This window comes from Peromyscus maniculatus, chromosome 6, assembly GCF_049852395.1.
Source record: "Peromyscus maniculatus bairdii isolate BWxNUB_F1_BW_parent chromosome 6, HU_Pman_BW_mat_3.1, whole genome shotgun sequence".
NCBI classification, from domain to species: domain Eukaryota; kingdom Metazoa; phylum Chordata; class Mammalia; order Rodentia; family Cricetidae; genus Peromyscus; species Peromyscus maniculatus.
In genome coordinates, this window is record NC_134857.1 from 122,669,745 (window position 1) to 122,696,318 (window position 26,574).

Consider the following 26,574-nt stretch of genomic DNA (forward strand, 5'->3'; position numbering starts at 1 on the left):
ATTTTCACATATGGATACAGGATGCATCATAATTAACCTTTCTCCATTGATGAACATGTAGATTATTATTGAAAATTTTCATGATTATGACATTTCAATCAACAGCCCTTGAATTTTTGACTTTTTATTTCATTAGAATGAGTTCTTAGACGGGAAAGCCTTTGTCAAGGATGCACACATTTAAACTTTAAAAATTTCCCTCAGAGTGGTGTATACTGATTTTCCCTCCCTTTACAGTGGCTATGGGTTTTGCTTCTTGCATTCCCATCTGCAGACTGGCATACAGGATCAAATGTGCCTGCTTGAAGACCAGGCTGAATCCTTGTTTTAGTCTGGATTTCTTTGATTAAGTTCCGAGCGGGAACTTTTTCATTTTTAATGTGTTTGCTCCTGGCTGTCTGCTTTCTGTTCCTTTCTTCTCCTTCCTGGGGTCTGGGTCTTCTTTACACTGGCTCACATGTAGAGTCCTTTCAGGTGTTTTTGTCTGTTATTTCATTTTAATTTTGAACTAATTTTAGACCAACAGAAACTGTAAAAATAGTACCACTAGTTCCGGCATGCCCTTTACCCAGCTGCCTATCATGTGTCAGTCTTACATAATCCTGGTACAATGAACAAAACCAGGAAATCAACACAGGTACAATGCTAAATGGTAGACCTGCACTCAGCAGCAGCACCGTTTCTGCTTATTTCCTGCTTCTTTTCCGAGGCCTAGTCTAGGATCCCGTGACACATTATAAAGCCATTATTTCTTTGATGTTCTCTACCCTGTAACCATTGATCAGAAAAAAAAAAACTTTGAAGCTCTTGTGACCTTCACACTCAAAGAGAACTGATCCATTACTTGTAGAATGTCCCTCTGTTTCTGTTTGTAAAATATTTTCTCGTGATTGAAGTGAGGTTATGCATTTGAGGCAAGAATGCTTCAGAGTGACAGGAGTCCTGCAACTTGAGGACATCATTGTGCTGCTTGGTTTTTGTCAACATGACACAACCTCTGGGAAGAGGGAACCTCAACTATGGTAATTGTCTGCATCAGGTTGGTGTGTGTGTGTGTGTGTGTGTGTGTGTGTGTGTGTGTGTGTGTGTTTTCTTGGATTTATATAGGAGGGCTCAGCCTTTTGTGAGTAGTGCCATACCTGGGCAGGTGGATATGAGCTACATAAGAAAGGTGAAAGGTCAAGCCAGAGAGAATGAGTCAGTAGACAGCATTCCTCTGGTGATTTCGGCTTCCAGCTCCTGTCTTGAAGTTCTGCCTTGGCTTCCCTCAATGACAGACTATACCTCTAAGCTAAAATAAACCCTTTCCTTGCCAGTTTGATTTTGGTCAGCATTTTATCACAACAACAAAAGGTGAACTAGGTCAACCATGGAACAGAACTCATAAATAATATTATCATTGGGCTAAGCTGTTATCAGGAAGATCTGTTTACTGTTAAGTTTTGTTGCTGTTAATATAGTTCTCAGGGGAAATACTTTGAAACCATGCAGCATTCGTGTTGTGGAATATTATTTTAAGATGTGCTACATTTGTTTATGCTGTGGAACTGCTTAATGAAGCAAAGATGTATTGCATTCTTTTATGTTGCATTTGTTTAACTGTGAAGCTGTGTTACTTTGCCTGTCTAAAACACCTGATTAGACTAATAAAGAGCTGGATGGCCAATAGCTAGGCAGGAGAAAGGATAGGTGGGCCTGGCAGGTACAGAGAATAAATAGGCTGGGTGGCAGGCCTCCAAAAGAGTAAAAGTGAAAACACACCCAACTACACATTTGTGTATGTTCAGTTTATCACATCTGATTGTATACAGAACATTATATGGTATTTGTACTTTAACAATTAATTTATGTGGTATTATTGTGTAAATGCATTTTTTTTTTCTGAGACAAGGTCTCTAGCCTAGGCTAGCCCTGGACTTCCTTCACAGCTGAGGATGACTTTGAACTTCTTGTCTCCATCTTGGAGTGCTGGGATTCTAGGTGTGTGCCACCACACCAGGCTGTTGTAGTGCTGGGAGTTGGACAGGGCATTGTGTATGCTGGGTAAGCTTGCAACCAAGTGAGCTACACCCACAGATGCATGTACTCATTTTTTTGTCACAATTGTTTGGTTTTTATTTCTTTCTTTCTATTTTTATGTGTATTTTTGAAACATGCTTTGCTTTCAACATCATGTTTTCAGATTTAGCCATGTGGATTCAGCAGCCTGGAGATTGTTCTTTAAACCAATTAAATGAGTTGATAGTACCATTGCCAGTACAGAAGAGCTATTCTTTGTAAATGACCTTTATTAAAGTTTCTCTTTGACTATTTAATACATATGTATAATGTATTCTGAATAACCTTACCCCACCCCATTTCTTATATCCCTTTTATCCATGGTAATTGCTGTGGTAGTTTAAATGGGAATGGCTCCCATGGGCTCATAGGCTTGAATACTTGGTCCCCTGGTGGTGGAATTATTTGGGAAGGATTAGGAGGTGTGGCCTTATTAGAGGAGGTGTATCACTGGGGTGGGCTTTAATGTTTTAAAAGGGCACACTAGACCTGATTAGCTCTTTAGGCACCCCTCCCACTGCCTCCTACTTGCTGATAAGGATGTAACTTCATGCTCCAGCACCATGCCTGCCTGCTTGCTGCAATGCTGCCCACCATGATGGTCATGGACTCACCTTCTGAAACTGTGATCTTTCAATAAACTCTTGCTTCTCTAACTTGACTTGGTCATGGTGTTTTGTCACAGCAGTAGAAAAATAACTAAGACAACTGCCTTCCTCCCTTCAGCTTCTCCCACATTCATGCCTTTTGTGTTTTGTGAATTTAACCAGGGCTAGCCCTTCCCCAGTCTCTGATTGTTTATAGGCTCAGTCTTACACAGGCCAGTGCAGGCAGTCCCAGCTAACAAGAAATCATGTGTGTGTTTGTGTGTATATGGGGGGAGGAGGGAAGGATGGAGGAAGTGAGTGTGTGTGAGGGGGAAGGAGGGAGGGAGGGAGAGGGAGTGTGTGTGTGTGTGTGTGTATGGAGGGAGAGAGGGAGGGAGAGAGAGAATGTGTGTGTGTGGAGGGAGTGTGTGGGGGAAGGAGGGAGGGAGAGAGTGTGTGTTGGGGGAAGGAGGGAGGGAGGGAGAGAGAGAGAGTGTGTGTGTGTGTGTGTGTGTGTGTGTGTGTGTGTGTGTGTGTAGGCAGGTGCATACTATGGTCTAAGTGTAGTGGCCACAGAACAAGCTTTGTGTCAGTACTTTTGTCTTGTTTCAGACAGGGTTTCTTTTTGTTTTCTGATGTGTACACCCGTGCATACCAGGTGTGCTGGCTAGTTTTATGTCAACATGACACAAGCTGAAGATACTCTGAGAAGAGGAATCCTTACTTGAGAAAATGCCTCCAGAATGTTGGACTTTAAGCAGACAAGCCTGTAGGGGGTTTTCTTAATTAGTTGGGAGGGCCCAGTCTACTGTGGGTGGGGCCACCCCTGGGATGGTGGGCCTGGGTTCTATAGGAAAGCAGGTTGAGCAAGTCACCAAGAGCAATCCAGGAAGCACCACCTCTCCATATCCTCTGTATCATCAGCTCCTGCCCCCAGGTTCCTGCCCTGTTTGAGTCTTTGTTTAGCCTTCTTTCAATGATAAAGAGTGGAGAGGAAGTGTAAGCTGAATAAATTCTTTCCTCAACAACTTGCTTTGGTCATAGTGTTTCCTCACAGCAGTTGTGACCCTAACTAAGATGGAGACTGATAGCAGGATAGTTGGGTATTGCTGTGCCAGACCTGACTGTGTGTTTTGGGGAGGATTATGGAAGGACTTCAGAATATTGGGCTAGAAAAGCCATTGAGTGTTGAGAGCTCAGTGGGCTGTTCTGTAGGAGCTTGGAAGAGCAGAATGTTGAGAGCAATGCAGAGGATGGAGTCTTGGCTTATGAAGTTTCAGAGGAAAGTTAAAAGACTCTATAAGGGCCATTTGATATTTTGAATTAAGATTCTGTGATTTTTGTCAGCTGAGACTGAGAGTCAGCTATGATTAACAAGAGACCAGCACCATTAAAGTCAAATCTTTGCTTTACTGGAACAATTGATGCTGGTTATCTAGAGCTGAGAAATTAGCAGTGATTAAGAAGAGACCAACATCACTGAGGTAAGATGTTCTGGGAAGTATTTCCTGAGAGGTAGCAAACAGAAACTGTGTTCCAGAGGTAGCCAAGGTTGTGCTGGCAGCCAATCTTGGTAGTGTAAGAGTCACCCACATTTTGAAAGTAAAAAGGGGTTATGGGAAGTAGCTGAGGCTTGGTACTGTGTTGTGGGGCTGGAGTCCCTGAAGAGAGCCCAGGAGAGGCTCCTGGTGGAAGTGCAGCCCTGTTGCAACAGAAGACCCCAGCATTTTGGTGAAGCTAGTACCATGGATGACCAAGAACAGCAGCAGTGTAGAAGTAGAACCATCCAGAGCCCAGACTACAAGCTGTGTGTCCTGCAGAGGGCAGAGCCAGAGAAGTGACCCAAGCCCTTTGGAGGAGCCCAGAAGACTAAAACTGAATAAATTCCAGGTAATTGGACACTGAGTTATTTACACTATTGGAGTTTGGTTTTGCTTGGATTTGATTGTGACTGGGCCCTGGTTCTTTCCTCTTGAAATAAGAAAGCTTTTTAACTTATTTTTGATTTTTATAGGGGCTCACAGTTCAGAGACTTTGAATTTTAAAAGACTGAATTGTTAAAGTGTTTAAATTTGTAAGAGTGTGAGGCTTTTTAAGTTTGTAAATGTTTTATATTGTGATGTCAATATCAATGTGTAATCTTGGATCTTCCACAGGTTTAGGGAAGGGAAGGGTTGTGGCCTAATCCTGATGTGTTTAAGTGCCAAGCTGACAAGCGGTCCATTGTGCTGCCTAGTTTTATGTCAACTTGACCCAAGCTACAGTCACCTGAGAGGAGGGACCCTTAATTGAGAAAATGCCTCCAGAAGGCCTGCTTTGAGCAGACAAGCTTGTAGAGCATTTTCTTAATTAGTGTGGGAGGGCTCAGTCTGTTTTTAGGTGGGGTCACCCCTGGGCTGGTGGCACTGCTGCCTATAAGAAAGCAGGCTGAGTAAGCCATGAAGAGTAAGCTAATAAATGACACTCCTCTGTAGTCTGTGCTTCTGCTCCTGCTCAAAGGGTCCCGTGTTGTTTCAGTTCCAATCCAGACTTCCTTCAATGATGAACAGTAATGAGGAAGTGTAAGTCTAACAAACCCTTTCCTCCCCAAGTTGTTTGGCCATGATGTTCCATCACAGCAACAATAATCCTAAGACACCAAGCTAACCGGCCTTCAAGCTGTCAGAGTCCTCCAGTCTCTGCCTCCTCTCTCCCTGTACGATCATTAGGATTACAGGTGTGTGCTACTGTGCCTGGCTTTATATAGATTTGGGCATTTGAATGCAAACATTAAGTATTTGTACACTTATTTTTTACTAAAGCCCAAGTCCAAGGTCTGTAAGAGGTAGAATAAGGGGCTAGAGAGGTGGTTCAGCAGCTAAGAGCATTGGCAGCTCTTCCAGAGGCCCTGAGTTCAATTCCCAGGATCACATGGTGGCTCACAACCGTCTATAATGGGATCTGATGTCCTCTTCCTGCATGCAGATGTATATGCAGATAGAACACCATATACATAAAATAAATAAATCTAAGGTCTAATTCCAAAGCCCATGCTCTGTGCTGTCCTTCCCAGACCAAGAGGGAAGTACAACACAAGAGGAGTATCTGTGCTTGTGCACACACTGCCAATGCATAGTACAGATAAGAGAACAAAGTATTCACTGAGCCATCTCTCTACCCCAAGTTGAGGCAATTTTTTTGTTACTAAATTTTAGCTTCAAATTTAACATACCAGTGTTGGAAAATGTGTATGATAAGTTATAGATGGGGTTGAGGGAAGACAGACATTTAGGTTAATCATAGTAATTTCTTTCCATATTTAAAACAAACTATTTAAGGCATTCATTATATTTTAATAGTGTTGTGCTTTCCATGACCTCTTCAGTTAATGACTTAATGCTGGCCTTTATCCTTATTTTAATGTCTTTTTTCATTGTTGTGACCAAAGACCCAATACTAAACATCTTGAGAGAGGAAGAGTTTTGGGCTTAGGATTGAAGAAGGGACACACGCCTTCATGGCAGAGAAGGATCGATGCTGAGAAGGGAAGCAAGGGTTATATGTCTGCAGTTAGGTAGGCAGGTAGCAGAGAGTGGACAGAAGTGGGGCTGGGTTCTAAACCATCAAGGTCTACCAAAATGATCTCCTTCCACTAAGATTTCCCCTGCTCTCAAAAAGGTTCTTCAACCTTCCAAAACAGAACTACAAGTTGGGAACCAAGTATTTAAATGTGTGAGCCTAAGGGGACCATTTCATATCCAAATCACTATTGTGTTGGATAGGAAATGTCTCCCACATAAAAGACTGAAGTATTGTTTGGCGAAATCTCTAAACCTGTGGAAGATCTTTTAAAGGAACATTAGAGAATAGAAATAGTGGGTTTCTGCCTGTTTACTAAAGACCAACTAGGCTTATGAATGTTGATGTTGTAATGTCTTTCTCTTTCTCTCTATCACATGTCTGTAGAGACAAACGATAACATTCAGAGAAATATCTCAGTTATCCCAGGAAACAAACTGCCTTATGTTTGGGTTCTGAATTTGCCTCTCGAATTTGCCGCATGATCTTGGACAAATAAGGTTACCCATGTTGGTCTCACATGCCCAGCCTGTTTCTTAGGAAAAGGTCAATTGATAGAACACTAATGAAAGAGGTTTATGAAGTAGAAAACAACACATGCAGGTGATTATTCATTCTATTCCTTCAAGTCCATTCTTACAGGTGTTAAGTATTGGTCATTGAGATGCCAATTTGTATATAGTGGGTGAAGGATTCATACAGAATGTATAGCACATGCTCTATAGATTTTATTTTTGTAATATACAGTACTGTGTTTGATTCATTTATATATTATTTTCTTGGTACAACTTCCTACCACACTTTGACAAACAAGGAATGAGCTGCTTATCTGGTGGGGATTTATAGCTCAGGGAGTGCACAGTCTTGGAAGATGTCATTGGCAGTGTAAATAGCAAGGTTAACATGGTTGTTTGAGAAATAAATACAAACTTCAGTGAGTATTTCATCTTGAGAACCAGCTTAAGTGTGCTTTAGATAACCTCTTATAATTGAAGTCCTTTTATAAGCTTGGCCTTTATATTGAGTTTTGTCAAATTCAAGGTCAGGCAGAAATTCTAACATTAATCAGGTCAAAATTGTGCCTATTGTCTTCTCCTGAAATACACTAGCCATTGCTTTCTTTTCTATCATCTCCCTTTTTCTTCTTATATCTCATATGTTTAGTTTTTTTAAAAAAATATAATTTCATTAAGTTGAATTCGTCACAGTGGAAAGGAAGTCCTTGCCTTTTGGTTGAGTGAATACCTTCTGAGTCATTATATGCTCAGTCAAAAGCAGTTCATTCTTATTTGATAAATGCATTGAAAGTACCTGAAATTGTTTCATCCTCTGTCTGTCTTCTCTTTTCATCTTTTAGAGCAATCAAATGAAATATCCTCTAGCTTTCCTAATCGAAGCTGTCTGCTCTGCCCCGGTACTAAAAATGCATGTTTCAATAAGTGTTCCTATATGACAGTAAGCTCTCCAATCTTTTAAAATGTATTTTATTCTTAAGTTTTAAAAGAAAATAAAAGAAAAGCAACCCTAAATCCATTTCCAGAATATTTTCAAGTTGTGTATTTAACATCAGTAGGTATACATGTCTGCATATATGTGCAGTGGATTGTACATATTACATGTGTATGTACTGAGGTAATCAAGAGACACATTGTTGCTAAGTAGGACACCAACCATTTTATCTTTTATTTTTGCATTTTTTCTGTCCATTGTTATAAAGCTACTACACACATAGAATTAGGATTTAAAATAAGATTTAAATTTTAAGATGGCTCATGGCCTATCATACAGAATTAAAAGAAAAACAAGGACATTTCCTGCATGCTAGATCATTGACTGATAGTTAACTTGAAGGACATTTGTGTCTACGGGTTTTATTTTGTGAAACTATATTGCATACCCATTCTTAAAGCACATCTTCATTTCCATATTTCTAGTCGCTTTGCTTTCAAAATATAAACCCACTTTGTAGTATTTTCTCCTGTGCCCTCGCAAACCTTTTGTCGTAGTATCATGGAAACCCATTCTGTGGTAGTTTTCAATAGTGAGCAGCCACTGTAGTGGACATCGCCCATTGCTGTGGTCTATACTGTAGTAGAACAATAGTGAGCAGTCACTGAAGTGGAGACTGCCCATTGCTGTGGTCTATACTGTAGTAGACAATAGTGAGCAGCCACTGAAGTGGACATTGCCCATTGCTGTGGTCTATACTGTAGTAGACAATAGTGAGCAGCCACTGCAGTGGACATCGCCCATTGCTGTGGTCTATACTGTAGTAGACAATAGTGAGCAGCCACTGCAGTGGACATCGCCCATTGCTGTGGTCTATACTGTAGTAGACAATCGTGAGCAGCCACTGTAGTGGACATCGTCCATTGCTGTGGTCTATACTGTAGTAGACAATAGTGAGCAGCCACTGCAGTGGACATCGCCCATTGCTGTGGTCTATACTGTAGTAGACAATAGTGAGCAGTCACTGAAGTGGACATTGCCCATTGCTGTGGTCTATACTGTAGTAGACAATAGTGAGCAGTCACTGAAGTGGAGATCACCCATTGCTGTGGTCTATACTGTAGTAGACAATAGTGAGCAGCCACTGTAGTGGACATCGCCCATTGCTGTGGTCTATACTGTAGTAGACAATAGTGAGCAGCCGCTGAAGTGGACATTGCCCATTGCTGTGGTCTATACTGTAGTAGACAATAGTGAGCAGCCGCTGAAGTGGACATTGCCCATTGCTGTGGTCTATACTGTAGTAGACAATAGTGAGCAGCCACTGCAGTGGAGATCACCCATTGCTGTGGTCTATACTACAGTAGACAATAGTGAGCAGCCACTGAAGTGGAGACTGCCCATTGCTGTGGTCTATACTGTAGTAGACAATAGTGAGCAGCCACTGCAGTGGACATTGCCCATTGCTGTGGTCTATACTGTAGTAGACAATAGTGAGCAGCCACTGAAGTGGAGACTGCCCATTGCTGTGGTCTGTACTGTAGTAGACAATAGTGAGCAGTCACTGAAGTGGAGATCACCCATTGCCATAATGTAGTAGAAAGCAAGTGTCACCAAATGACTTGCTGGGAGTATGACAGGGCAGTGGTTGCAATTATGTGGCAGTTGCTTCTGGACTTGAACAAAAAGAGGGAGAGCTGGGACAGTGTCAGCACTCTGAGAAGGCGTGCACCTGCTACATGACAGTGGTGTTGCTACATGACAGCGGTGTTGAGGGGGCTTGTTTTCTTTTTAATTTTTTGGTCAGGTGGTGAGCTCTATGATTACAATTTTATTTGGGTAGTGAACCAAAGTTCATCAACCTCCTGAAATGGGTGGTGATAATAATGTCTTTTATTGTAGTACGTGTTGTGTTTTCTAAGCACATTCATGGTCATTATCTTATTGGATTTTAGTACTTGTTACAATAAGCAAGTAGGTGTTAATGTCATCATTTTGGACTTGTGGACCCAGATTATGATTCCCCCTGCCTGAAACTCTGAAGGGTGTTTTCTTGTTACAGGAAGTGTGAAGCTTTAAACCATCATTTTGAGTCACGTGACACTGTGTGCACTGTTTCCCCCTCCCTCCTTTCATCTACCATTGTTCTTGCTGTGTGGCCTTCACTCAGTCCCATGAACGTGGTGAGCATCTTCCATTTGTAGACTTTTAAAGTATGAAGTTTTTCTGTCTGTGAATCTTTCTTCCTCTTCCACCTTGCTAATTCTCTCTCATTTCATTTACTTTTGAGACAGGCTCTCACATTGCCTAGGCTGTCCTCAAACTCTCCATGTAGCCCAGGTTTGTCTTCCTCCACCTCCAAGTGCTGAGAGTACATGCATGCACTACAATGGTTAATTTATGTAGTGCTGCTGGAAAATGGGCGCCTGAGCTATGTCCACAGCCCCCTAATCTCCACGTAATTGCTACTTCTGTGAGGCACCACAGGCATCCCAGGCAATGTCAGGGTTCTCTGTTACACATGTTCAGAGCACCCTGGCTACTGCTTCAGAAAACCTGCTGCTCAAAGAATTATCCATGTCATTTATTCAGTATCTGCTTTGTGGTAGGCTGTATGCTGCATGAGGGCTGATGTTTGTCTTGTTCATGTTTTAGACTCATGCCAAGTGCAATTCCTGAAACACTATAAGTACTACATAGTTTTTCTTAAGTAAACAAGATAACACATAAATATGAATTACACCAAGTCACAGAAAAAAGCTAGAACTAGATTTCCATTCCTGGTTCAGCTTCTTCTGTACCAACATAGAAGGCTTGATTGTCAACATGGGAAAAATTTTAAGAATTTATAAGGACTTCTCAGTAGAAAGAGAAAAGTCTGAATGAAAGAATAGGTGATGGTTTTTATGAATAAAGAAGAGTACAGAAAGGTGACAATAATATTGTTTTCTTAGCATGGGAAAATACGTTCATAAAGCAATGAAACAGTTGCTTAAAGAGGTAGAGTTCAGTTATTGATGTGGCCTAGTGACTTTTACGTTGAACTTTTCAAAGACAGCTGGGAAGTTTAAATTCTTAAATTGTGGACTGAACACCAAGGCAGCTATGTGAATTTTGCTTTTCAGAACTGTCCTCAAATCTCATGTGATCAAGCCCTCTGTTGTTAGAGAGTGTATCAAAGCAAGATTGCTGGCTCTAAGTACAGCTGTTACAGGTCTGAATCCCTGGGAAGAAAATTCTGAGATTAGCATGCAGAAGGTTTGCTGGGGACTATTCCTGGATCAACAACTGTAAAGGAGTGAAGAATACAGATTGGGGCCGAGAAGCTGTATTATTAGTCACAAGAGAGACACTCTGGGTCCTCGGGAGCTCTGGAGCTGAAGCAGCCCAGGCCAAGGGCAGTAAACCTCTGCCACCTTGAATCTCTAAATCCATCATGCACAGTGCCCTTGGACTGGAGCATGGCATATAAAAGATGGCATCCCTTCACTGAGGGCGGTGTCCTGAGAGGTACACTCTAAGTCCCCGTGGCAGCTGGAGAATGATGTTGCAGGCCTGAAGTGAAGGGGTAACTGGGAGTGCCTAAAGTATCTCCCAGAGTGCGTTGCCCGTTCTTCTCAGATCCACTTTCCTGGAAGTCTTAGGAAAACTTTTGGTGGGCTTTTTTTCCAGACGAGAATTTTCAGGTAGGTCAGTGGGTGAAGCACAGCCCCCTTGTTACATGCTGGCCATGAGGCTGGGCAGTAGCCATGAGGCTGGGCAATACCCAGCTGTGGCAGCAATCCTGATAGTACCACCTGCTTCTCTATGTTGGGACCTTCATCCTACCACACTCCACAAGTTAGCTTTCTGTCCTTGGCCAAATGCTGAGAGGCTCAACTTCAAGGAGGATAGTTATTTTGCCTTCTAGTTTCAGTCCATGTTATTTGGCTCCTTTTTCTCTGGGCCCATGGTGAGGCAGGCTATCATGGTGGGGACCATGTGGTGGAAAAAAGCTATTTACCTCATGACAGCCAGGAAGAAGGGACAGGGAGAGAGGAAGGGGCTGTGGACAAAACATGCCCTTCAGTGACAACCTCCCTGGTCTGCCTCCAGTGACCTACTTCCAAGGCCTCACTCCCCAAAGTGTCCACTGTCTCCTAATCTCACACTGAACACTGAATCTGTAAATCAGTTAATCCATTCATGAAGCCAAGCCTCACAAGCTAATCATCTCCCAAGCACCCCATCTCACAATCCTCCTGCATTGGAGATCAAGACTTCCACACATGAGCTGTCGGGGGACATTTTTAGATTCAAACCATAACGTCCAGGATGTACCCGATTTGAGTATTCTCCAGTGCAGATGATGTGGAGTTTTTTGCTCCAGAATCTCAGGATCACTTATCACTATTTTCACAATGAGACTTGGTGTCTACAAGGTGTCCTATCCTGTAAGGCCTATGCCTTAGGGTGCATTGTGTTGTGTGACCCAAATGTCAAGACTGCTTGTATCATGAGTTGGACTGCTGAGCTTTGTTCTTTGAGCTGTAGCTTGCATACTGCTTGGAATATGTCAGAGCAATATCCCCAAAAAGTAGAATTTGCTTCCTCTAGAACTTAGAGGCCCAGACATCTGACTTTTATTTTGACAAATATAAGATGCTACAAATTAATGAGCAAATGATCAAGTGTCTCCTGCACACCTGTGCTAAGCCATTCCCTTAGCCACAATAATTGATAAAAAGCTGAAATAAGATCCAGAAATCATTGAAATGGAGAGAGTTGGTCTCTGGTGCTTCCCTGGGTGAAACAGGAACATATTTGCACATGATTGACCTGACTCTGTGCTTTGATTGTGCTATTCATTGGCTGTGGAAACCTGGACAAACTGCTTTACATCCATGAGACCTGCTTCCTTTGCCTGTATATTTGTCCTGTCTTCCTCACAGTGTTCTTAGAGGAATTAATTGAAAACATTGGCAGCTTAAACATTGAAACCTACAACATTATACACATATGGATGTTTATTACTATTATTATTACTAATATAGTAGTTCCCTTATCTGTCATTAAAATAATTAACAGCAATGCAGGACACACCAGAATCACTACAACTAAAAGAGAGAGCAGGGAGTTTGCACAAATTGCTGAAAACTATAAATTTTAAAACATTAGCATGCAGAGGGACATTCCTAGCAGATGTTTTGGAGGCCATTTATTATATCCTAGGCTGTTAGGAAAAAATTTCAAATACCAAATTCTCAATTAATTGTTTATATATATTTATATTTATAATATTTATATTTTTATTAAGTTGGGATCTTTTACAGTATTTTCTTAAAAAAAAGATCATTTACAACTTGTTTCTCTTAAGGCTCCCTGTCAAAAATGTGTTTATCTGGTATTTATTTCTATCAATCTCAGTTAATTACTCAGAGATGAGTGTCCCATGCCTGTGTTATGGTACATTATTTCTTTAAACTGCACCATTAAGGTGATAGGCTTGGGAATCACAGAACATAAAATGCTTTCATTGGGAGGAACTAGTTTATGTTCCCACACAAAGACCTTATGCTACGCAACAGCAAACAACGATAAAAATCATTGTTCCACAAATATTTTTTGACCCTGAAGCATAGATGGTTGTTTAGTGGTAAGTATTCCAAATTTTTATTGTCAGTGTTCAAATCCAGATCATTTAAACTACTATTTGTGTTTTTCTTATAGTGCATAAGAAAAACTCATATATTTGTATATATGTACACATACAAGTATGTATGATTTATTGCAGCAAAGAGAGACCTTGAGTCCTGTTTTCTGTCCTCGTCCATGATTTCTGGTGTTGGTTTGAGACAGAAATCAGATAAGAGAACAGAACAGTTCACTTTGTACAAGTTCATAAGGTCATGTCAGTGACCAGAATACACCAGCATCCTGTCTATTTTCTCAATTTGAATGCCATCAGCCTCAAATGTTCCTTGAAAAAAGCATGTGTTCAGCACAACTCAGGTTCATCACCTACCATGGATTCAGCACTAAAGGAGACTAAAAATAGAAAACAAATGATCCTATGCTCAGGACCTAAGTCCCAATAAATGACTAATAAATGTGTAGAGAGGAAATCAGGGTGGTGTGGGCCTTAGGAAAAGTTTCAACTCATTGATGGTTCAGGGTAGAAGGGGAGATTTATTCTGTGTGATGGTCATTTAAGGTGATTTGGGAAACCTTCTTAGGTAAAATTAAAGCTAGACAGGCACCTTCAACTTTATTGTCTTAGAATTATTCTTCTTCTTAGAATAATATTTTAAGTGAATGAAATAAAAAAGATAATGGAAATACTATGATAGCACAATTGTTAAAATATGAAAGTTATTATGTAGTAATAAGTATACTTCTGTATTATTATTTTAAATAAATTATATTCTACTAACAATTATAATTTGAAGTAATGAATATAAATGATAATGCAAGGCTGTAGGCTCTGTATTATAGAATGGATGTGTCTGTGGTTCCAGTTGTGACAAAGTAATATCATGTCTAGTGTCCTTGTAGTTTATTACTGACATTCATAAAGGAAGAAAGGAATATATTTCTGTTAGAAGTCAGTGAGAATCAAGATGTACTTTTTTCTCACCTAAGTTCACAAGTCTCCTTTAATTTTATCTCTGAGCTCTGGGAAATCTGTGAATTGCAGCTTAAGAACTGCTGCTAGCACCATTATTCTGCTAAAGGAATATGGTGATAACTCCTAATGGCATATTGCTATACTTATAGATCAGTGCTTTGCTCAACCCTCATCAGAGAAGCTTCTTGCAGTAGGTGGGAATTAGCACAGACCCACAACTGGACAATGTGCAGAGAGTGGGACTTTGGCGCACTCAACCCTAAATGAGATGTCTTCATCAACACTCCCCCTCCCCAAAAGCTCAGAGATCTATGCAGAAGAGGGTATGGGAATATTGAAAGAACCACAGATGGTGGATGCCCCCAAGGAAACAGCATTTTCCAGATACAACAGGCTAATGTACATATGAACACACAAGGTCTGCACAAGCTCAAACCAGAAACAAATCCTACCACAGAGAAGGGGGAGTGAGCACAAAGTCCTATACCCACTCAAGAAGCCTATTTTCAATTGACAGCTTCTAGGAGTTGGAGAATCGGATTTGGTTTTGTTTTTTCTCCCAGTGGAGTGACACTGGGTATACACTCTAGGGCAGGCCTTGCACTTGAGAGTAGCTGGCCAACACAAGTTGGACTAGATCTTTTTTTTTTCTTAAGAGAGAAAGAATATGAAGTTGGGTGAATTGTGTGGAGGACCTGGAAAGGGTTGGGGGGGAGGAAAATATTAACATATATTGTATGAAATTCTCAAAAAAGAACAACATTTTAAAGAACTGCTGTCCCACAAGCCTGAATGGATACTGCTAGAGAGGTGGAGAAAGACAGAAAAGTGACAGAGAGGAGGACCATCCATCCAGGTAAAATAACCTGAGTCAGGACCTTGAAGACAGAGCAGCACAGGCCGTGTCTATGGAGTAGATATTTAAGAGTGGAAGGTATGTGTTTATGGCATCTAGTATCTGGGGTGGGAGGAGAAAATGATGGACATATGGGAAAAGAAGAGAAGGTTGTGGGGTGGATGTAGGAGAAATTGTATGGGTGGGTTTGCCACCATTTCTTTGAACAGGTAACAGACAAATATACTGTTTTAGGAGCGTTATTTACAGTATAACAGAAGCCGGGTTGAAAGCCTGGAAGAAGGGAGTCTCTTAGCAGTCCTTGTTGTATTAGTCAGAAGAAATATATTGAGAATGTGAACTGCATGAGCAGAAGCTAAAAAGAGAAGAGCCGAGCACAAAGTAGCGGGCTGGCCGACTGCAAGGATTGACCTCCTAGTCAAGAGTGAGATGAGGAGTGGGGAGCCACGGTGATGCTTAGGGCTTAACTTCTGATCCATGGACAGCGATGATGGAGTGAGCTTACAGACAGGGTGAATCTGTGATGCTGGGGTTTGGGGGTATGCTGAAAGTTTGAGGTATGGGTGGGCTATTTTTATGCAGTGTCCAGCACGCAGCTGAATATGGGAGTCTAGAGCACATACAAAAGTTCAGGACTGAGAAGAAGATTTGGTAATCATTAGGAAAACAGCAGAAATCAAAGGAGTCAGAGAAACCGCTACAGACGGGCAAGGGTGCTGAAGAATGAACCTTGTGTGACTTCTCAGGCTGTGTGAAATATGTTCCAAGAAGATCTGCTTAGCAATTCTGCACATTTCGTCCCCATGTCTTCAGCTCTATAGTGAGGAATGTGCCTGCTATGCTCCAGACACTTTTACTTCTCCAAGATCAATAACACACATTGGCCTGCTCTCAAGGAAGTTGTATTTCCCATCGGAAGGCCGATACAGAGAGGAACAAATAGGCCCACTTTTGTACCGTGAGCGAAAGAACAGAGCTGAGTGTGTATACAGCACAGAGTGACAGAGAGAGGGGCAGGAGTGACCTCAGCCGGGGTCAGTGGCAAGGAAGACTTCTGGGGGAGGTGGCAGTAGAAACGGCTTTGTTTGTCAGAAGAGAAAGATGTAGTGGGAACAGGCTGTGCACAAGCCTGGTGCACTCAAGGAATGGTTTTCCTTCTGGGGTTTCTCATGAGCAACCACAGCTTGTGTCATATATCAGGATTTGAAGTATTTATAAGTCCTGTCTCCCCGTGATGAGTGTTTCTCTTCATTCTTGCCTTTAAAGTTCCCACAAATTTGGTTACGAAGCTCTGCTTTATGCTTGGCTCAAACCTTTTCAGTTGAAATTTAACTTCGCTTTCTCTGATATGACTTTTTATTTTTATTTTTATTTTTTTAAAGACAGGGTTTCTCTGTGTAGCTTTGGAGTCTGTCCTGGAACTCACTTTGTAGACCAGGCTGGCCTTGAACTCATAGAGATTCACCTGCCTCTGCCTCCCGAGTGCTGGGATTAAAGGTGTGTGCCACCAACGCCCAGCTGATATTACTCTTTTAAAAATGGAGATGTTTAGGAGCAGAGACACAGCTCAGTGGCTAAGAGCCCTTGCTGCTCTTACAGGTTCAGTTCCCAGCACCCACGTGGCAACATACAAACATTTGTTACTCCGGTTCTGGGGCACCCAGTGCCCTCTTCTGATCTCCTTGGGTACCGGGCACATACATAGAGCTCTTGCACACATCCAGACAAAGAACTAATACACATAAGATAAGTCTTTAAAAACTGGGGATTATTTAGTAAGCATCTCTTGTTAAAATAGCAATATTTCTTTCTACTAAGCACCTGGTAAGTTCAACAATGAAATGGGCTGTGAGATCAGTGAGATGGCTCAGCAGGCAAAGCAGGCCAAGCCTGAATTCAATCCCTTGGACCCACATGGTAGGAGGAGAGAACTAACTTCAAAGTCATCCTTTGGCCCCCCACTGCTACACGCACACACATGTGGTTACATAGTTGTAATAAATAAAAGCAGACAGGGGAGATAGCTCAGTTGGTAAAGTGTTTGGCATGTAAACATGAGAATTTGAGTTTGATCTCCATAACCCATGTAATAAGCTGGGCATGGTGGCACGTGTTTGAAATTCCATCACTGTGGGCAGGGAGACAGGTGGACTCCTGGGGCTCCCTGGGCCTAATCAGCAAATTCCATGAGAGTGAGAGACCCTGTCTCAAAACATGAAGGTGGTCATGCTTCCTCATCACAAAGAAAAAAAAAACTGGGAAGAGATCATTATAGTGCTCAACCACCAGCACCTGCGCTCTTGGTTTGTGTATTTGACTACATGGTGTGGGGTAGGGAGTTTCTCTGGAGTCCAGTGGTATGCCAGGGGTTAGAATCTTTGCAGTGAACACTCACAAGTAAAGATACATAGACACTGTGGCTGTGCACACTGCAGCTCTCATGACGAGGTTTTTAAGTTTTTCTCTTTAAATTTTATTTTATTTTTTCCCTTAAATTTAGTTTTATTTGGGGTGTGTGCAGGGGTCGAGGGCAGATGCAAAGGAATAGGGAGATAAATGGGATCAAGATACATGATGTAAAAGACACATAGAATAAATAAATAAGTTAATTAAAATGAAGATGGAATGACACCCATTTTTGTTCTCTAGACTCCACACACATTCATATGCATGGATACATGTGCGTGCACACACGTGCACATACAGAGCAATGCTGTCTTTCCTGGAACATAGTTTGTCCCAGATCCTCTTTGTGTTGACTGTTGTTTGTTTGCTTTCAAATTCCGTTCATAACAGAGTGTCCTTTGTGGTCACTCTTTTGTGGCAGTAATGAAGCCATGTTTTCTAGGGACATGTGGTAACATATCAGCACTGTCCATTTCATGTCCCAGCTGGCTGGAGTTAGCCTCAAAGTTACACCATTGAGCATAGATGTGTCATTTTTAAATATGAATGTTAACAACATAAGAACAGTTTTGGGGCTGGAGAGATGGCTCAGAGGTTAAGAGCACTGGCTACTCTTCCAGAGGTCCTGAGTTCAATTCCCAGCAACTACATGGTGGCTCAAAACCATCTATAATGAGATCTGGTGCCCTCTTCTGGCTTGCAGAAATACGTGCAAGCAGAATACTGTGTAAATAATAAATAAATTAATTTAAAAAAAAAGAACAGGTTTATTTTTGCTGCTTCATGTTTTTGTAGTACTGTGTCGACAGGGGCTTTTCTTCTACCTCTTTCTGGTGTCAAAGCTATAATATTGTCTCAGAGCTAAGAAAGGGAGGAGAAAACATTCTTTGGAAAAATAAAGGAATCAGAAAGACCCCGAGGTCTAGCAACAGAGTCCTCCAACATGCAATAAAATCAAAAAATTTGTCCTTTACATATTTAATTTTGAGTTTGGTCAAGAACAATAATTTCCCTGCATCATCTCAGAGCCCTGAAACTTTGGGAGCTACCCACCCATAGCTTTTCCAGAGAGAAAACTGGTTGGAATCATTAGGCAGAAAACTTAGTGTTCAGTATCAACATAGAAGAGCTGGGACACTGGACAGAGTGGACATGCATAACTGAAAGGTAAAGAATGACTAAATAGGCAGGACTCCACTTTAGATCGACAGGAGCCTCAAGGAACAAAGTGGAGTTTTATAACTTCTAGACTCTGTCATGAGTGCACTGATTTAATAAGATATAAAATTTGTACATATTGCCACATGCCAAGTGTTTACCTCTTTAGAGACCTATTCATACAAATGCCAATAACCCAAGCAGAGAACATACTCAGCAGCAGAGTGAATGTTCATATTGGAAGAGTGATTCTGCCCTGTTTCATGGTGTCTCTCCCTTGTGCTATGGCTGGGGAAGAAACGAAAGTCTTCCTCCGTAGAGCCTGTCTTTGGATATGCAAGGACTGTCTGGAAATATTCCCATTTTTTATTGCACCCCCCCCCCAAAGAAAGTGCCTTTCACACTGATTCGTATAACTAGAGCTGGGTTAGCAGTTTGTTGTTCTTGGTCTTGAACTTGATTAAACATTAAATATAGATTGGGTTATGCATTGTGGTCTGTGTCTCACATCCTGAGCAAGAGTTGGGGAGACAAACAGGAGAATAAACATCCTTTTCTTGAGATACTGAGATATGCCCGACATGCAAACAATACCTACAACCCTTCCACCCACTGCAAAAATGGAGGGTGGGAATTTAATCACCATTTAGGAGATGATGCTTTGCTAGTGATTGACGCTGTACTTGTATGATGAGATACAGTGTGAAAAAAGTCCCAGAGACACATGAGGATTCCAGGATGAATTTTCCTGTGGTCTGTACTCAGCTAATGTTTACCCTACAGTCCCTAAATTCTATTAAACAACTTTTTCTTAGCTGATTGTGTTTCTTAGCTGATGCTCCTTTTGTTCTGTAGTTTAGGCTGTCCAGTGTCTGAACTTTCTGGAATACAGTGGCAGCCACAAGTGCAGGCTGAATCTTTTATACTCCCTCCCAGAAAGACCAGTGTTTGCCAAACTCTCTAGCAGGGAAAGCAGAGAACCCATGCATGGTCTTGACTCCCATTTCCACTCCCCAAGTTGGACACTGTGTATCCAGTTAGTCTCCTTTGTAGTTTAACCTGCCCACCCACTGTTGCGGTCTTAAAACTAGGGCTACTGAGCAGTTCACAAGTTCTTCGATGAGCAAGGATCCAGGGTCCTCAGCACAGCCTCCATCATTTACCTCCAAGGGATCTTTCCAGAATTGCCTCCTAGACCCGCAGCTTCTCTGAGCTACTGTGTATTCTGAACAGGCTAAGGATGTTTACCACCTTTGTGGTTCTTCTCGGTGCCTGGAATAGGCGTCTTACCTCAGACCGTTAAATATCTAAGGCTGTCTGTTCCTCATCATTCCAAATCTGACTTAGATATTATACTTTGGAGGTGCCTTCATGGTTTCTTTTCTCCATATGGATAATGTCCTTCTCTGGGTTATCAGAACACTAGTATCATGGCACTTTAGACTGAATAGTATAAAGCAGTGTTTGGCACAATGAAAATACTCAATAAATATTAGCTATTGGTTCTCCTTATCATACTGGGCCCAAGATAAACACTTGTATCTATGTATAAATGATACCTCTACTAATCTATAGCTTCATGTGTGTATGTGTATGTATGTATATATGAGTATAGACACATATGTATTACTATGTACTTATGGAGATCAAAGAACAACTTCAGGAGTCTTTTCATGCTTTCCACTTTATTGGAGGCAGGATCTCTCATTTCTGCTACTGTGATACATATTTCCTCTGGTGGCTCATGAGCTTCTGGAAGATTATCTACCTCTTCTGGGATTACAGATGCGAACCACTGCATTCAGCATTCTATGTGGACTCTGAAGATCTGTACTCAGGTCACCAGGCTTGTGTGACAAGCATTTTTATTCACTGAGTCATCATCACCCCACCCCTAACCTCTAAGTTTTTTAAGAATGAGATGAAAAGGAAAGGTTTTAAGGAGGAGCACAGAAAAGGGAAGCTGGAACCCACCCACATGGCTGACCCCAATTCCCAGGCTCTTGCTTTTGTGTGAACTTTCAGTGACATCACATTGTCCCCAAGGGACTAGTACATGAACAAAATAGCTCCTTTTTCAGTACTGAAGATTGTGAGGCAAGTGCTGTACCACTGAGCTATATCCTCAGCCCTCCTTTTCAATTTTATTTTGAGAGAGGGTCTCATTAGGTTACTGAGGCAGGCCTTGAACTTGTGATCCTCTTGCCTCTGCCTCCCAATAGCTGCTATAACAGGCATGTGATATTAAACGTGGCAAAAAAAAATGGTTTCTAACAATCATAAATAATACAGTTCTAAGAGAGGTTAGCAACAATGAAAGGAGATAGTCATGGTTTTAACCCCAAGTTGGTTTCTAGTGTTTTTGCTGGTTTGCTTTTTTGGGAGATGTCTGTATTTCTTCAGATGATGTCATTGGAACAGCCTCTTGAATGCTCTTTATAAGTTTGCACAATTGTAAATTCCCATGGAAACAAAACAAACTTTTGATAGTAACGTGAATGAATGTGTTGTCAGGGAATCCGAGCTGTGTATAAATCCTTTCAGTGCCTTGTCTGGGACTGGTTCATATGCTTCAATTAGAAGTGTGTGTGTGTGTGTGTGTGTGTGTGTGTGTGTGTGTGTGTGTGTGTGTGTGTTTGGCAAGGGGAGGCTGAAACATAGGCTTACTGCCTCATTTAGTCTGAGCCCTTTCAGGGACCATAAACTTTCAACTGAGGTTAGAACCCAGTGTTTGTCACCTTGCCAAGAAACGTGAGAACAACTGGTGTTTGTGCAAAGGTTGAATATACACAGGGAAGCTGAGCCCTAGACTCAAGTTCACACTCCCCTGCCTCAGCCCCTCTTTGTTATACTAATTACATAATCTGCAAAGTTAAGACAGCCAAATGATTCCACCCGTCTTGCTGATTACATGGTTTGGAGTAGGGGTGCACTTCTTGGTAGGAAGCTTTTAATTTGCCTTCAACATGGCGCTATGGACTATGGGAGAAGCAACTGTTGAGACGACCAGGGTGAGTGAGAAGGAAGAAGGTTCTGTGACAGGAATGGAGAAATAGTGCAAGCTCTGGGGTAGAATTTGGCTGTGCTACTTATAAGCTCAGTGGTTAGTTGTAGGTGACCTTTGAACCTCTGAAAAACTCAGTTTCCTCAGCTCTAAGTGGAGTTCATGAACAAACAGTTCCCGAGCTTTTGGGAGAATGTATGTAAAGTGCTGGCATCTAGGAAGTCCCTGAGACGTGTCAGAGATTGCTATGATTTTATTCTACTGAAAAATGAAAAGCACTGGAAGCCACCCTGAGAAGAATTGGGACTCAGACCTAGTGTGATTCACGCTGCTGATAGCCCCCTCTGAGCATTTTTCCTGCTCCTCTGCCCTTCTCGTGTCCTCTGCTTACTTCTGGCCAAATTAATGTTTCAAACTCACACTTATCAGTCCCCTCCTCCTCCTTTTTTTCCCTTCTTTTCAGCCTTTTGATAAATTCACATGAAACTGCTGGGGTTGATCAGACAAAATAGTTACAGGCTTTGTCTGGAAGTCACAGTTGTCTTTCTTCTTTTTGCCCCTGCCCAATTTCTTCCTTCTGGTCCCTTCACTCGCTCTTGTCAGTAATAGAATGTACTGTGAGACAGATTATCAAATGTATCACCTTGACACCTCGGTGAGCAAAGACTTAGATTTGTATAATAGACTGAACTGAAATGTCTTCCTGGAGATGTCTGTTATTAACAAAACAATTGCTATCCCAGGAAACAACTGGTAGATACAGACACTTAGATGGAGTACAGGCCTTTCCAGATGTGGGCTAAGGAGGCAATCTCCCGAGGCATTTATTTGAGTTTGATTAGCCTCCACTGCATTTGTTCTGCACAACGTGGAGGATCTCCCCTCCCCTTCCTGCCCCTGCCCAGCTGGCCAGGCTGATTCCAGCTGTGACAGAGATGGACATTTAATTTGCTTGTGATTGGGCTGTTAACGCTGGGCATTTGTCATCTCACATTTCTTCTTTGTTCCTTTTCTGCAAATCTACTCCTAACAAGGATGGTTTTGAGAACAAGTTAGGTTAAGAATTGATGCATAGAGTGTATACTGTGTTGGTTTCCATTTTATTTTGCTTCACAGAAATCATAATTTTGGGACCCAGCAACTAACGTTCCTGATGATATATGGGCAAAGCTCACAAAACACCCCAACAACCACATCCTGTTTCTAAGGGAAGATTTAATGGCAGGCCTGCTCAGTGAGCCTCATATGAGTTCATTACCTTTATAAAACAGTTATAGGATTTTTACCAGTGTTCAAGGCACAGCTATTAATGGGTTTCAAGTACACATTTCTGTAAAAGAATGAAAGACAGTCTGCCCTGTGTTCACCTTGCTTTTTGTGTGCATGTCTGTGGCTTTTCTTTTCCCTTGATAATTTTCTGAATTTGAGCCCCCCAAATCTCATCATTTGTATTAGTTCCCGTAAAAGAGTGTTGCAGCATTCAACTGGCCCCAGGGTAAAGTTGTTCTAAGCCTGTATTATTGTCTAAATTGGAAGCTGTGAGCTTCTCCTTGGCTTTGAGTAGAACTTCAGCTGAGACACAGCACCCCTTTTGACATCCATGCTGCTGTGCAGAGGTCCCAGCTGGAGTTATGTTCCTCACACTTAATTTCTCCCAGGCAACTTGGGCAGAAGCAATGGATGAATGGGTGGATGCTTTAATGTTTTCTCTGCCCTTTGACTTCGGTTTTTGGTAATCTTAGATCAGCTAGTTGGTGGAGCACCACAGTTGAAATATTCACATTTTCACAGAATAAGCTGTGTCTTAAATATTTTTAAAAATATTTTCCTTGTATTGAAAATAGATTTTTTTTCACATAATATATCCTGATAATGTTCCCCTCTTCTACTCCTCCCAGCTCCTCCCTGCTTCCCCTCCCATCCAAATCCACCTCATTTCTATCACCCACTAGATAACAAACCGGCTTCTGTGGGATAATAATAATAATGTAAAATACAATATAATCAGATAAAACAAAAACTAGCATATTGGAATTAAACAAATAAGCAGAAGGAAAAGAGCCTCAGAGAAGACACAAGAAAGAGACCCACTTGTTTGCACACTCAGGACTCCCCAATACACTAAACTGGCAGCCATGATATATATCACAAAAGATAAAAATAGAGAAGAAAAAATATAAAATAAAAACAAAAAATAATAAGGTAAACATTTTTAAAAAAGGGAAGAGCTCTGACATGATATTATGAGAGAAGGAGCCTCCAAAGACCCTGTTGAGTTCATTTTCTGTTGACCATCTGCTACTGGACATTCAGTCTACCCTTAAAAATAGTTGGTTTTCCTAGTGAGACTCCCTTGGAGGAAACTGAATTTTCATTTGCAAGTGGTTATCAATTGCAGATTGTTCCTGGGTTAGGGATGAGACATATGTCCATTTTTACTTTTATCTCTAGAATACCAACTGGTGCAGACCCAGGCAGGTCCTGTGCATCTGCTACAGTATCTGTACGTTCATATGTACATTGCTCTGTTGATTTAGGAGGCCTTGTTTTCTTGGTGTTCCCCATCCCTCTGGCTCTTTCACTCTTTCTGACTCCTCTTCTGCAGGGTGCCCCGAGCCCTGAGGGGAGAGAATTTGATGGAGACACCCTGTTTAGGACCGAGTGTTTCAAGGTCTCTCACATCTCTCATTTACTGCATATTGTCTGGCTGTGGATCTCTGTATTTGTTTCCATCTGCTGCAGGAGGAAGCATCTCTGGTGATAACTGAGCAAGGCAGTGATCTATGAGTATAGCAGAATGTCATTAGCAGTCATTTTATTGCTATTTAAGGAAAAAAAAACACACTAGTATTTGATTTTCCTCTAGTTTCCTGGGCTGTCTAGTCTGAAGTTTTTGGTCACCCAAGCATTGTCAGGTATGGGTTGCATCTTGTAGAGTGGGCCATAAATCAGATATTGGTTGGTTACTCCAATAAATCCTCATTCAAACTTTGTGCCACAATTGCATTAGCATGTCTTGCTGGCAGGACTCCATTGTAGATCAAAGGTTCTGTGGCTGGGTTGTTTTTATGTTTATCCTTTGGTATCATGGTGAGTACCTTCCTGTAACAGAGACTCTAGCATGTAAAGGTCAAAGCTCTATGTAGGCAATGGCTCAACTTCTCAATCTTTAATGAATTTTATAGGTGTTGTCTTCAGCAATGAGGCCTTGCTGTCAGTTTGTGGAGATCAACCTATTATTGTCTTGGCAACAGCCTAGGTTGTTTGGGGATTCCCATGGGACCACTTTGGCCAACAATTCAATTAGATGTAACCCAATTCTGGTACTAGAAGCTTTATTTGATGACAGGTGATGGCTAGTTGGGTCTCTGTCTTGCCCATTATTTGGCAATTTAATTTAGATTACCTTCATGTATGTATATGTATATATTCTAAAAAAGCTTCTACTGTATTAGGTTTCTATACTACTACTCAAATGGCCCTTACTTTTAGCTGTCACCTGTATTTTCTCTCTTACCTCCCTCCCCTTTCTCTACTTGATCCTCTTATTCCAGCCTCCCACATCCATTCATAATTATCTATTCTATTTCCCCTTCCTAGGGAGATCTATTTCCATCCCATTACCTCAGTCCTTACTCTATACCTAACCTCTCTGGTAATATGGATTGTAGCTTGGTTATCATTGACATAACAGCTAACATTCACATATAAGTGAATACATACTATATTTGTCTTTCTGGGTCTTGGTTAGCTCACTCATCATTTTTTTCTAGTTCTATCTATTTACTCATGAATTTTATGATTTTATTTTTTTAATGACCAAGTAATACTCCATTGTATAAATGTACCACATTTTCTTTATCCAATTATCTATTATGGGACATCTAGGCTGTTTTCTGATTTCTGTCTATTGTGAATAGTCCAGCAATGAACATGACTGAGCAAGTGTCTCTGTGGTAGAATGAAGTGATCTTTGGCTATTATGCTGAAGAGTGGTATAACTGGATCTTGAGACAGATTGGTCCCATCTTCCTGAGGAACTGCCACACTAATTTCCATAATGGCTGTACTAGTTTGCACTCCCACTTGTGATGGATGAGTGTTCCCTTTGCTCCACATTCTCAGCAGCATGAGCTGTTACTTATTTTATTGATCAGAATGATGGTGTAAGATGAAATCCCAAAGTAGTTTTGATTTGCATGTTCCTGATGACTAAGGATGTTGAAAGTTTCTTTTAGTGTTTCACAGCCATTTGAGTTTTCTCTTTTGGGAATTCTCTGTTTAGATCTATACACCATTTTTAAATTGGATTATTTAGGGTTTTTTGATATCTAGAATTTTGAGCTCTTTATATATCTTGGATATTAGCCCTCTATTGGATGATATACAGTTGGTAAAAATCTTTCCCCATTCTGTAGGCTGCCACTTTGTCTGATTGACAGTGTACAGAAGCCTTTTAGTTTCATGGGGTCCCATTTATTAATTGTTGATCTTAGTGCCTGCCAAAACAGGGTTCTGTTCAGAAAGCTGTCTCCCTTGCCAATGAGTTCAAGGCTATTCCCACCTCTATCAGGTTCAGTTAAAGATCTTTTAAACTTATGATTTAGTTCAAAACCTTTTTCTTTTATTATTTCTCTCCTCCATATGTTCCATATCTCCTCTGTGTGTGTCTCTCTCTGTCTTCACCTCGTTCTCTCTTTATGAAGCCAATATATGCAATCAGGCTACACACAGGGCTCACATATTTTAAGTTCACAATTTTGGGTTGGGGCACATTCTTAGCGATGCTTGTTCCCATGTGGCTTATGAGACACACTCCAAGAATGGTTTACTCTTAGCACTAGTTTTTAAGAAGGTCAGAGACTGACCAAGCAAGGAGAAAAATGAAAAA

The 26,574-nt window shown here is 41.3% G+C and overlaps 1 protein-coding gene across 2 annotated transcripts in view; it reads left to right on the top strand.

Annotated features, from left to right (window-relative positions):
- LOC143274008 (uncharacterized) overlaps positions 1 to 26,574 on the top strand; it is a 201,067-nt gene that overhangs the window by 62,584 nt on the left and 111,909 nt on the right. Inside the window, exon 3 of one of the 2 annotated variants that reach the window (XM_076575087.1) lies at positions 9,715 to 11,964. The exons of the other annotated variant lie outside the window; for it this stretch is intronic. The gene's annotated coding sequence lies outside the window, so the exon portion shown is untranslated. Of the gene's footprint in view, positions 1 to 9,714; positions 11,965 to 26,574 lie in introns of those variants that run through there. 2 annotated transcript variants of the gene reach the window in all.